The sequence below is a fragment of the Tachypleus tridentatus genome, chromosome 11 (genome assembly GCF_004210375.1).
Source record: "Tachypleus tridentatus isolate NWPU-2018 chromosome 11, ASM421037v1, whole genome shotgun sequence".
Classification (NCBI taxonomy): Eukaryota; Metazoa; Arthropoda; class Merostomata; order Xiphosura; family Limulidae; genus Tachypleus; species Tachypleus tridentatus.
In genome coordinates this window covers 73,757,225-73,769,773 of record NC_134835.1, presented here as the reverse complement: position 1 = coordinate 73,769,773, position 12,549 = coordinate 73,757,225, and the positions used below count along the sequence as shown (strand labels likewise).

Sequence of the window (12,549 nt, the reverse complement as noted above, 5' to 3'; positions counted from 1 at the left end):
GAATATATAATTGCAGTAGTGAAGCTGGATAGTTAGTGGAATTTTAAAATTAATTATCTGTTTCATTAGTCACTTACATTCAACTAATTGATTATTTTGAGGAGACTTGGATAGTTGGAATAATCAGAAACACTACTTCTGATCAGTTAATTATTTTCATGAGGACTAATACCAAGTATACTGAACAACTTGAATTGATTGAAAATAGAAACCACAAATCAAAATGGCAATATTTTGATTATTTGGTTGTTGGAAAAATTGAAAACAGTAATAAATAGAAACTGATTTTAGTTGATTACTTTTATAACATTAATTGACTATATCACAATACAGATTAATTTAAAAATATACATGACAAATTGATGTAATCTATGCTTATAAATTCTTTATTATATTGATTTAGTTAAGTTAATCACCAAGTTCTACATTGTTATTAAGAAGGAATCAATGCACAAAAATATTTGTTATATACAACCAAAGATATTTAATGCTGTTAATTTTAAGAAACGAAAATAATTAAATTTAAGGTACTAGACAGGAAATTGTTATTTAACCATGAAAGTATAGGTTTATTTGAGGTAATTAAATTATTTATCTTTGGAGTTAATTTTGGAACAAAATAAATCACAATTTAACATATTAACTGTCCAGATAGATAGAGAGAAATATACTTATTAACTGATGTTAGTTAACTAGATGAGCTAAAAGCTTTTTTGTTAATAATTATTGAATTATTAATTATGCATTTTTACAAAACCATTTTTTAATACATTTTTCTTAATGTTTTTAGTGTTTTTTTTTAATTTATTAATTTTATTATTCAATCAAAAATAAAAATTGTTTGTGGACAAGTTAAATAGAAAACTTGGACTAATGTTACTAAGTTCTCTTTTCAAAGTTTATATTAACAGGTTCCTTCCAAAATTAGCTGTCCCAAGTTTCACTCCCTAAATAATTAAATTTGATAGTAACAAAAATGCTTTAAAATGATCATTTTTAAGTCTTAGCAATGGCTGTATTTAAGGTATATGACTCTTGTGTGTCACATGTTTATAAGCAAGGCTCCCAAGGATAAGAATATACAATTTTTACCTGTATGTTAGTGGTAAATACTTGCTGCTCTTATAAGTTTGAAGATGGTGTGATTGGATAATGAAGAAAACATTATAAATTACAAGATTGTCTTCCTCAGGTTATAAGTAGTTTACTGAGATAAATGAATATATATGTATATAAACACACACACAATATGGAACAGAGATCACATGATTGGATATGCTTCACAGCCTAGTATAGGTATCTTTGTATCTTGTAGTGTTTGTTTCAGGTTGGACTGTTTTATTAAATTAAGATAGTTTCCTATATTCTGCACTTATTGATGTTGGTTCTTTGTTTAAAATTATATTGTTTTGTATAGAGATACTTTAGTTATTTGAGTTGTAATGGCAGTGAAAATAGTTTTTTTTATTATGTTCAGTGAATCTAATTTTCAGTTTTCTTCTGGTTTCTCTGATGTAAAATTCTGGACAGTTATTGCACAGTATTTTATAAATGATGTTGGTATTGTGTGATGCAGTGCAATTTTTATTCAATAACTATTTTAGTTTTTTTTTTCAAGTATTGATAATTGTTGAACTTGTGAATAAATGGTAAACTGCAGCTTAATATTGTGCTGTTGTTTGATGTATTGGTGTCAATTTTGTGAGTTGAGTTTGAGGTTTTTATTCTGGTAGTTTAGTGGAAATTTGTTAGTGTTAATGAAAGAAAGCTTTAAGGAGTTGATTTTTTTCATCTGTGTAGTCAGTTGAGCAAAGTCTTGAAGCTGTGTCTATAGGGCTTTTTAGGTTAAATGGAGTGTGTTTTAAAAAATGTGTTTGGTAAAAGTGAAACCAGCAACTGCATCATTGAAATATCTCTACCAGTGTAAGGGAGGATATAGTGTGGATTATATGACTTATGTTTTGATAAGAAGAGGTGAAACAGGATTGCCCATGTTTAAACCATCTATTTGAATAATGTTTTTGTCATTGAAAATGCCATTGGCTTTTGTTGTTGTGAATTCTAAGAAAAACAAAAAGAGTAATAGAGATGTGAATTAGATGATTGGGGTTAAGGTAGAGGTAAGGTTTAGTATTACAAGCTTCTTTGATGGGAAGCTCAGTGAAAAATGACACATCAAATCTAACCATTAGAATTTTAGGGTTTAGACTTATTTACAAAAAGGAACCTGCAGGAGCTATGTAAGGTGTAATGGCAAAGGCTGTGTGTTTACCAAGATTGTTGTTGAGTTAGTAATAAGTGGAGAGTATAGTTCATATAGGGCAGTGCTATTTATGTGGGTTGGAAATTCCATGAAATTGTGGTGTGTGTGAATCAGTTTTCTTTAGGTAAAAATGTAAATCTCCAGTAATTAAATGACAGTAATTTATGACAGGGTTTTGTTTATTTGTTTTAATGTGTTTTTGTTGGGTTGTTTGGGATGGGTTTAAATTTCTTATTGTCTGAAAGGATGTTATCCATTTTGTTGATGTATTCTGTCCTGTCCATGAGTATGGTAGTGTGTTGCCTTTGTAAGCTTTTAAAATTGTAATCTTAATGTCTTTTCCTAATTGTAGATGCATTTTATTTCATTGCTTAGAGATTAGTCTTCAGTTTGCATGTTTGGTTGACCATTTTAATGGTCTTGTTAGAGATATCTTTGAAAAGGTTGTTTAAGATAGTTTTTGGGAACATTGGGAAATCTCATTTTGTTATAATCACTTATCACAAAAGCCTGGCAATTGAAGGTTTGGATTTCTTGTTGTTGGTTGCTGTTCTTTTGTCTAGTGAATCACTTGTCCTCTGGACAAATCTTCTAGACTGGCCTTTAATTCTAGGCAGGGTACTTTTGCAGATGATGGGAGTGTTGAGGCCTTTTCTCATAAGTTGTAGTTTAGTGTAGTTCAATGGTTGACCTGATCTGTTGATTAAAAGGATTAGGTAGTGCTTTGTTGTAGTTTTCCAAGTTTTTGCTTTGTGCAAGTATCTTCTCTTGATTTAATGTGGAGTTGATTTAGTTTAGGGTTTATTTTAAGCTATTATACTTATCTAGTGTGAGGTAGCTGGTAGTATGCTGATTTTGATGTGTTTCAGTTGTTATTTAAATGTAAATTCAGAATACATGAATATATTTTTATTAAATTGTTTGATTACTGATTGACTGCTTTTTGTTTGTGGTGTTTCTTGCTGTTTCATTTATTTCCATACTTGATGTAACAATGTGCTCTGCTCTTTAAGGCAGTGACCAAAAAGTTTGCATGACCACTTTTAAAAACTGGGCCATCATGGAGATTTTTATTTACCCTTTGAGTACAAATTCTAGTTAACTACTCGTGAACAGCAATTTTTTTTTTATGTGTATAGGGCTGCCTGTTTTGAACTATTCTTTTAGTTCATTAATAGTAGAAGTATTGACAGACATAAAGCTCTGTTCATATTAATTTTCCACTATGTATTTTGTCTTCTGTCCTTTGTTTAATGGGAATTTAATTTTTTTTAATTATCTGAGCTGTCTAAGATACCACCAAATAGTTTCTAGTATATCACTTTTTTTCTTGTTGCAATAAAGTAATTGATTCTTAGTTTTTGTTAGATTTTAAAAATTGGTTGCTAGCTTTAGAAATGAATCATATGGTTTTAATTTTTTTGTGTAATGTAATAACTTTTAGTGTAAATCTTCTGATGACAGTTATAGAATTAGTTATTTCAAACACCTTTAAATGTAATGAACATTATTGAATTATATATTCCTTTAAATTTTTATTCACTAAGGGTATTTTGGTTGGTTTTAAGTATTATGATAATGATAAAAATGTCTAGTTGCTTTGAGTAATGCTATACAGTTTTATATAATTTATTTCTTTTTTATACCAAATCTTCATTTAAATAGTTTTGAATTTATGATACTTTACAAAGCATTTCTGTATTTTTATAATAACTTTCACATTTCTAGGTCTTGCAGGATTATAAAAAATTATATGCTTCTTTGGAGCTATGAAGCCATGGCAGTTATGAATATAGTCTCAACAGATATATAACATGAAATTAGTTGCAAAGGTCAATATACAACTTTAGTATTTTATATATGTACAACCATATGTTTATCATACATGCAATTGAAATTCAAAATCTCATGATTTAGATGCACTCTTAAGTAGAATATCTACTTTTGTTACATTTCTATAATTTACTAACTGATACGTTAGTAAAATGTTATTCTAAATATACTGTAATAATGTTTCATTGTACTTTGTTACAGATGAAAATTTTGTTCCCAATAAAAAACTTGTGATAGTTTGACTGCTGTTTTTCTTTCATATGTCCAACTTTCATTGTGGTAAATCCCCTCCTTTCTTCCCACTTCTAGTGTCCTGTTTCTGGTGCTCAGTGACTGATTGTAAATATTCTCTTTTTAGCATTATGGTAGTTGCTTGTAAGAGTGAATATCCTATTTCTGACTCCTTGTTGGTAAATCTCCAGTTTCTGGCACCATGCTCTCGTGATAAATATCTTTGCTGTGATGTGTTAAAGGCCCAATTTTTGTTACCCTTCTGTTTTCTAATATCCTGTTGTGATGGTAAATGTGTTATTTTCAGTAATCAGTAATTTAACTGTTTAATTTTGTGATTTTAGTGATTTACTATTGCTGATATTGGTTTTATTTCTAGTGATATAATTTTACAACAGATAATACTATACCAATAATTATTAATTTATTTGTATTTTACTGGTTGAAACATTTGAGTTGATTTAGTAAATTAAACCTTGATGGTAATTCATATGGCTAGTTTCCAAAATACCTAAGAACATGATGTGTATGACTGTAATTTATACATAATGAATTTTAGCAGTCCTGTTTTAAATAAAACAGTACATTTTCAAGCATATAGGTTTAGTACTTAATACATTCACTGATGGGTTCAGTGATAAGATTCAGATTTGCAATGGTAAAATATAGGGTTTAATTCCTCATGGTTGACAAAGGTGCAGATAGCCCAGCCCACTGTGCAGCCTTGTGTTTACAAACAAACAAGAGTAATACGTATTTATGGAAAAAGTATGACAAGACTACTAGTACGCACCTTTATCTTTGACATTTATAGTTAAATGTTATTTATAAAAATCAATTTAATTTCTTTATAGCTTTTTTGTTTTTACAAACAAGTTTTAAAATATTCTCTTTCAGCTGTAAAGGCAAACATTAACAAGTACATAGCATTTTTTACATTTAGTTTTTACATGTTTAATCATAGTGAAAAAACATATTTTTATTAGGGTAGTTAAATTTTTAACTCTGTAAGAAATATGGGCATACAACTACAAGTTATAAGGACAATGTACATAATTAATCATTTTTTAAAGAACTTTTGAATGATCCATACTTAAAGCCTACTTTTATGCACAACTAGGACCAAAAATGTTTACCAGTTTATCATAGGACTTCTATTACCTCTTTTCAAGAAAATTTAAAATATTCTTGAAAGTGTTATTGAAATAAAATGCAAAATTAAAATGTAACACTGTGATCATAATTTTTATTTTTTGCTTGTGATTATGTAATTTGTAAATGTCTCATTTATTAGCTTCAATTTTAATAACTGTAAAAGAAATTTATATTATTAGAAAAAATAATTTATTATGATCTTTAAGGTCTTATTAACATAATTATTTCTAATAGGATTTAATTTTAATTTCAGAGTCATCTGGTGAATAATTAGTTGCAATTACCAGATTCTAGGGGAGTTTCAAACTTGAGTGAAATATTATCCAACGGGGTGATTCTTAATGAATCTCATGCTTGGTAATTTGCTTGTGAAAGAGAAGTGAATTGACTATCTAAGATCTGATTCATGTGATAATATTAAAAAAATAAACTGGACTGTGTTATTAAGTTCGTGAAAGTAAAACTGTAGTTGCTTTGCAGAAATTGTGGCTGTAAACTCCTTTGTCAAAAGTGCCTCATACAAAATTGTTCTAACTTGTAAGTAAAAAGAGAAATTAAGATATTAGTAAGTTTTTATTTTTCTAATTAATCAATTATTTAATTTTCAGAATCATACAATCAGAGACTTACAAGTCCTGGTAACTGAACATGTATTTACCATTTTAGCTTCTGACTGATGTTTTTTTATTTCAGAAGTACTTTTGATTGCTTTAGAAGAAAGGACAATAACATTTTTATTAGGATACTTACAGTGTGCTTCTTCATGATAAGTTAGTAAAAATTGTTTAATACTGAAAACAAAGGAAAAGTCCTTTTCTGACTTACTAGACAATAAACTGTGAAACAGGCATTAGTTATTTTTTTCTTTAGAAAACATTCATGCCTTTGTAATAAGAAACTAGATTGAATTGCTTAATATTGAATTTTCAGCACTGAGTGTTTTCACTACATTTCTTTATGCAAATTTTTTACCAGGTATTTATATTTTTTTTACTTTTTTATACCTTTAATGATATATGTTGTTATTGTAACACTACTGTGTGAAACAGGCTGAATAACTAGTAATGCAAGTGTAATTTATATAAAGGGTTAAGTCCTATTCCTTCAAAATGCATTGCACACTTTGGAGCTGAGGGTATTTTGTAAGTGTAACAATTAAAATTCCAATATTGAATTAGACTAAGAGTTTGTGGTGGGTGCTGTTGACTAACTTCATTTCTGTAGTGCACCAGTTCAACATTAGCAATGGCTAGAGAAGATAGCCATTATAGAGCTTTGTGTTAATAATCTGAAACAAGCAAAATGAAGTGTTAAGATTAAATGTTAAATTGTTCTAATGAAAAATTTAGATTAGTCTTTTACTTTGCCATTCTGTGATTAATGTAAAGAAACAAAATTAATGTTCTTTTATTAGATTGCTGAAGTTTGAAGCTGAAAAACAGTTTCGTGAATTTTGTTATTTGTTTTAAAAAAAATTGAAGTATCTTTAGTTAAACCTGTATAATTCTATAAGAAGTGAATAAATTCATGTGTGGGACAGATGTGATAACAAAAATTATTTTTGTAATTTAGGTAAGTTAATCCTTAATTTGTGTTTCTGTTCAACAGAAAGTTTTATGTGGTATTAATACAGAAAACTGTTAACATGAACCATCATACATTTATGTCTCTGGTGCGTCATCTACAATTTGAAGTTTGTAAAATAACGTTTGTTGAACTTAATTTATTGGCATATTCATATTTAACTAACGCTTTAATATGTATTCGTTGTTTGTGAGCAATTATTCTTAAAATATTTTTTCCATAACTTGCTATGAACAACTTGTGTGTAGACAGCACGATTCTAGAGGATGAAAAAATAAATATTATCAGATGAATTTTTAATGAAAGCTCATTTTATTTTTGTCTGGATTGTAACTGCATTAAGTGTGTGGGATAATTATTAATAACATTGCTAGTCACGAGATGGCGGCAAAAGCCAGCTATTTTTTTGATATAGATATTAACTTTTCCAGTGTACCAACCTGTTTCTTTCTATTTTAGTTAGACATTCTGAAAAAGAATGTCAGCTTTTTACACTCGTAACTTGTTTGAAATTATTCATGAATACTTAAACTTTAGTCAAAAATCTTAATATTTTAATACGATCAAACAGCTTACTGAGCATGCGCCATTCTTGAGCTTGCAATCCAGGATCCGGTCAGCTGGGAGGTTGTGTGTGTGAGTGACATGAAAGGTGATTTTATTTTAGTTTTATGTTCTTCTTTTGTTCTTTTAAATTACTTTATAACAAATTATAGTGGTTAGTATTGTTCTAGTTTTTTGTAAGTCAGTATTTATTATAACATTGCACTTCAGATAGGTAGGCCTAGTGCTTAAAACCACTCCCACCGAATATTGTCAATATAAACGAGCTTACGCTAAAAAAGGCAGTGTATGCAACCCTAATTTTAATTTAAACATTAATATAAAACCTTTAATTTTGGAATAATTGGCAAGATACTTGCGTAATTGGAAGATGTTACTGTAAGGTACTTTTGGAAATATTTGAAATTCAGGTAAGAACAATTTTTCAGTAAAAATTCTACACTGTGCTGAAACGGAAAATTTATTATCTTGTTTAATAAGGGATATCAAAACGTAATAATCGTCCATAATGTTAAAAGTACAATAACGTGAACATTGTTAGTAATAAATATTTGAATAATACTCCTTTATCAACCTTTACAGAAATATGAACATATTGGTGTAGCTGATGTGGTTATATCTAGCATCAATGTTTATATTCATATTTCTGCTACAGAGGCATGGTGATGTATAGTAAAATGATGCCAATAAATTCTGAAAACAATTATATTTTAATTGTATATCGTATGAAACCTTAAATCCAGTAAACTCAAATTTGCTTCAAAGTTTATGAATTTTTCGTAACTTAATTATTTTGTATATTGATATATGCAAGTAATGGTATATTTAGGCTAATTCCTTTTATATAGACAAGATAAAAGCCAAAGTAGGGTTATGTGCAAACAGCAATACTGTTTGATAAAAGAAGATACATATGTTCACTGTTTAAAACGTATAAATCAACATAGTGAATTCAGTTTGTAAAAAAAAAAAAAAGAGTAAAACAATCTGGTTTAAATTGTCTTTACATGAAGCATTTTAGAGAAATTCGCTATGTTGATTTATACGTTTTAAACAACGAACACTTGTATCTTCTTTTATAAAATAGTATTAATTAATTTAAAAAGTCAAATAAAACTATGTAAAAAATATAATCCCACTAAATATTTTTCAAATTAAATGAAAAATATTTAAGGTGTATTCGAAAAGTATTTGGTGGGGTTATATTTTTTACATAGTTTTATTTGACATTTTAAAAAAAAAGAATTAATGACTTACATTGGTGTCTAATCTATCACATACGTTAGAAAGTGCAGTATTACTGCAAAGTGAATCTTGTGAAAATGACTATACATGCATGTTTCATTCACTGATGTGAATTGTAGTTGTTTTTGAGCTATCTGTGCTTTGCCCACCACGGGTATCGAAACCCGGTTTTTAGCGTTGTAAGTCCGCAGACATACCGCTGAGCCACTGGGGGGCTATGTGAATTGTAAAGTACTATGACAGTAGAAAAGTTAGATGCCTAATAAAACATGGTACATACAATAAAAAACTGACAAATATCTGAATATTTTCGTGTTATTAAAATTGTTTGAAATTAAATTTCATTATTAGTAATTTATTTCCTTGTGAGTTTATGCGGTAACAGTGCATTTGTCCCTTTTATTTTCGTGTTAACACCTGCGCACAGCTGTACGTGTCCATGAACTCTGCTTCGACATTCTGTTGCTGCATCTTAAAAGTATTACATATTTAGTGCTGTGGTGGATATTCCAGGCCTGTATAAACGACATGTGTCATTGACACTAACGTCTATAGTTTGTTTCGAGTATTATTGTCGCTTACATAATTTAAATATATTGCTATTGGACCGCAGCTATTTTGTATGATTTTGTGCAGCGATTGGCAAGTGATGTACTTGAGTAAAGGGGTTTACTAAACGGCAATGTTTTAACAGCAATTTGATGTCATCGCTTAAATTATATGAACCATACTATACAAATAGACGACTGTGTGGAACAGAATGTGTGTATTATATATATATTTATCTGTGTGTGTGTGTGTGTGTATTCAGTGTAGGCAAAGGTTGTCACGTGAAATCCTGACTTGAATTTGAAATCTGTCATGACGTCATATGAATAACACCAAAGGGAGAACTGCTATAGGTTGTAGAACCGTGCTCTTTGGCAGAGAAACGTTTTGGTTCACGCAGTATATTTGTTTGCTAGTTTTTGTATGGTTTGGTTTCCACGCCTTCTTTTGTAAAATGTTGTGTGTGTTGAGAGTATTAAAGACTGGTTCATTCTGATTTTTTGATTTTTTTACATGCTGATAGGAACGTTATCAGTATAAACAGTGATATTTTGAAATTACTATCAAGTAATCTGTTATGCATTAGTGGATATTTTGTGTGTTACACGGCACATGTTACTGAGATTGTGTTATCGGTATTGTTTACTCTTGTTTGTAGATTTATTGTTCAATGATACGTTAATCAGTGAATTATCAAAACCAGAACAATTTTATATTAACTGATGAAATTACATTGAAAACAAAAGTATGTGGTAAATATACCCGACATTTCCAGATGTAGCAGTTATGAAATTATAGTAAAATCAAATGTGTGTCGTGTATAATTTAGTGATCAAGATCATATGAACTTTTAAACCTAAACACAGCCCGTGTTTTTATTCACACAAGAACAGCTTCAAAGGGTAATTGTGACATATTTCTTTGCTACAAAGATACATGGTCTACAAAAATTAACAAGATAGTGCCCCTTGGCGATGCAGTTTTTACACATTGTAAGTCATTATTAGCAGCAAACTGCGTGGGAAAATTATTGTGTTGAACATTTGGCAGGATGACTATGGTGGGAGTGAACTGCCATTTTTTGTGCCCCTAGTAATCAAGTTTTTTGTTCCCCCCCACCCCTGTTATCTCTCGACAAACTAACAGGTTACGCAATCACACAACGAAAGAGAATAAAAGCTGCAATTTACGTTCGCAACGTCACGCTACCGGCAACTAATGTGGTACTATTGAAAGTTTGGAAATTATTATTATACTGTTATGATGACTGTGTATATTAAAACGCCTTTGGGCACGTTATGGATCTGCATTTGTGACCAGAAACTCGTATCTTAACCGATCCGCTGTTTGTTTTTAAGAGCGACGATAATTCATGTCAAATTTTAATAATTGTTATCCTGAACTCGTACGTTACAGATCAAACTTTTATTTATTCACTCCTTTCATCCCAATATCAGAAATAGTTTATTTTAGTAGTAAGTAGGTCTTACACTTTTGAGGTGTGTTTGGGTTCAAATCTTGAAAGAACCAGATGCCACATAAATATTGCACACGATAAAAAACATTTAAATGCATCACTAGTGCTAAACATTTGTTACCGACGTGTCTATACATTGAATAAGACTGTTATAGCTACGAATGTTTACGCTTCCCAGTGGCACAGCTGCTATAATCCAGGTTTCGATACTCGTAGTGAGCAGAGCACAGATAGTCCATTGTGTAGCTTTGTGTTTGATTACAAAAAGAAAAAAGAATGTTTATTTAAGGGTTAAAATATTGGCACAATTACGTACAACGCGCGTGCATGAACACATTTTGCTAATACTAAATTAAAGTTTACATAAAGCGCACTTCGTCTTAAGATTTAATATGCAATTAAATGTTAAATAACTAGAAAACAGACTACAGTTTTAACAAGAAATATTTGTAAAATGTTTCATGTGAAAGATCGGGTCAAACTGATTTGAAATGTTAATCGATAAAAGTATACAATGTCTAGAAAGTTTTAAGCAAACGATTACTGAAAAAAATTAATGGGTAAAGAATATTTTCCATGCGGTTAATATATATGTGCGCACATAATAATAGTATGATAACTTTCCTGGTTTCTACTAAACATTAATTTGTTAAGTACGTTTTGAGAATATATGTAACCAGTCTCAGTACTTCTTTCTTTGTTGTTTTGTTAGATAATAAAATCAAAACCAAATAAAATTTGGTTCACTTCTGAACATACCGGATTGAATTTTTGTAACACTGACGGGTGGTATTTGTTATTTCAAGAGTTTAAAAAATATGTAAAGTTATTCCTTCACTGATTTTTACTTCTAACTATTTTTTGAATGTAAACATTTAATTCTTGCTACAAGTATTTTATATATATATATAAACTACTTACAAAATACGGTGAAACGGTAATTATACCAGCTTTACCTTTAGTTGATAAGATTGCCAATCAGATCGCTTAAGGCCCGGCATGGCCAAGTGGGTTAAGGTATGCGACTCGTAATCTGAGGGTCGCGGGTTCGCATCCCCGTCGCGCCAAACATGCTCGCCCTTTCAGCCGTGGGGGCGTTATAATGTGATGGTCAATTCCACTATTCGTTGGTAAAAGAGTAGCCCAAGAGTTGGCGGTGGGTGGTGATGACTAGCTGCCTTCCCTCTAGTCTTACACTGCTAAATTAGGGACGGCTGGCACAGATAGCCCTCGAGTAGCTTTGTGCGAAATTCAAACAACAGATCGCTTAAAGTGGTTACACTCGACTTGCGATCTGAAAGTCGCGGGTTCGAATCCCCGATCCACAAAACCTGCTCGCCCTTTCAGACGTGAGTGTGTGTTTATGTGATGTTCAATGCACTTATTGGTAAAATAGTAGTCAAAGAGTTTGCGGTGGGTGGTGATGACTAGCTGCCTTCTCTGTAGTCTTGCTACAAGTAAATTAGGGAGAGTTAGTGCAGATAGCCCACGTGTAGCTTTACGCGAAATTCAAAACCAAACCAAAAAAGAGTAGCCTGAGAGTTGGCGGTGGATGGTGATCAGTAGTTGCCTTTCCTTTTGTCTTACACTGCTAAATTAGTGAGGGCTGTTGCAGATAGCTCTCATATATCTTTGCGCGAAATTCAAA

At 30.5% G+C, this 12,549-nt stretch overlaps 1 long non-coding RNA gene across 2 annotated transcripts in view; it reads left to right on the top strand.

Moving 5' to 3' along the window:
- LOC143232462 (uncharacterized) overlaps positions 1-12,549 on the top strand; it is a 48,193-nt gene that overhangs the window by 9,805 nt on the left and 25,839 nt on the right. For both annotated transcript variants that reach the window (XR_013017538.1, XR_013017537.1), the window contains exons 2-3: positions 3,992-4,095; positions 5,736-7,718. This is a non-coding gene — a long non-coding RNA (uncharacterized LOC143232462). The remainder of the gene's footprint in view (positions 1-3,991; positions 4,096-5,735; positions 7,719-12,549) is intronic.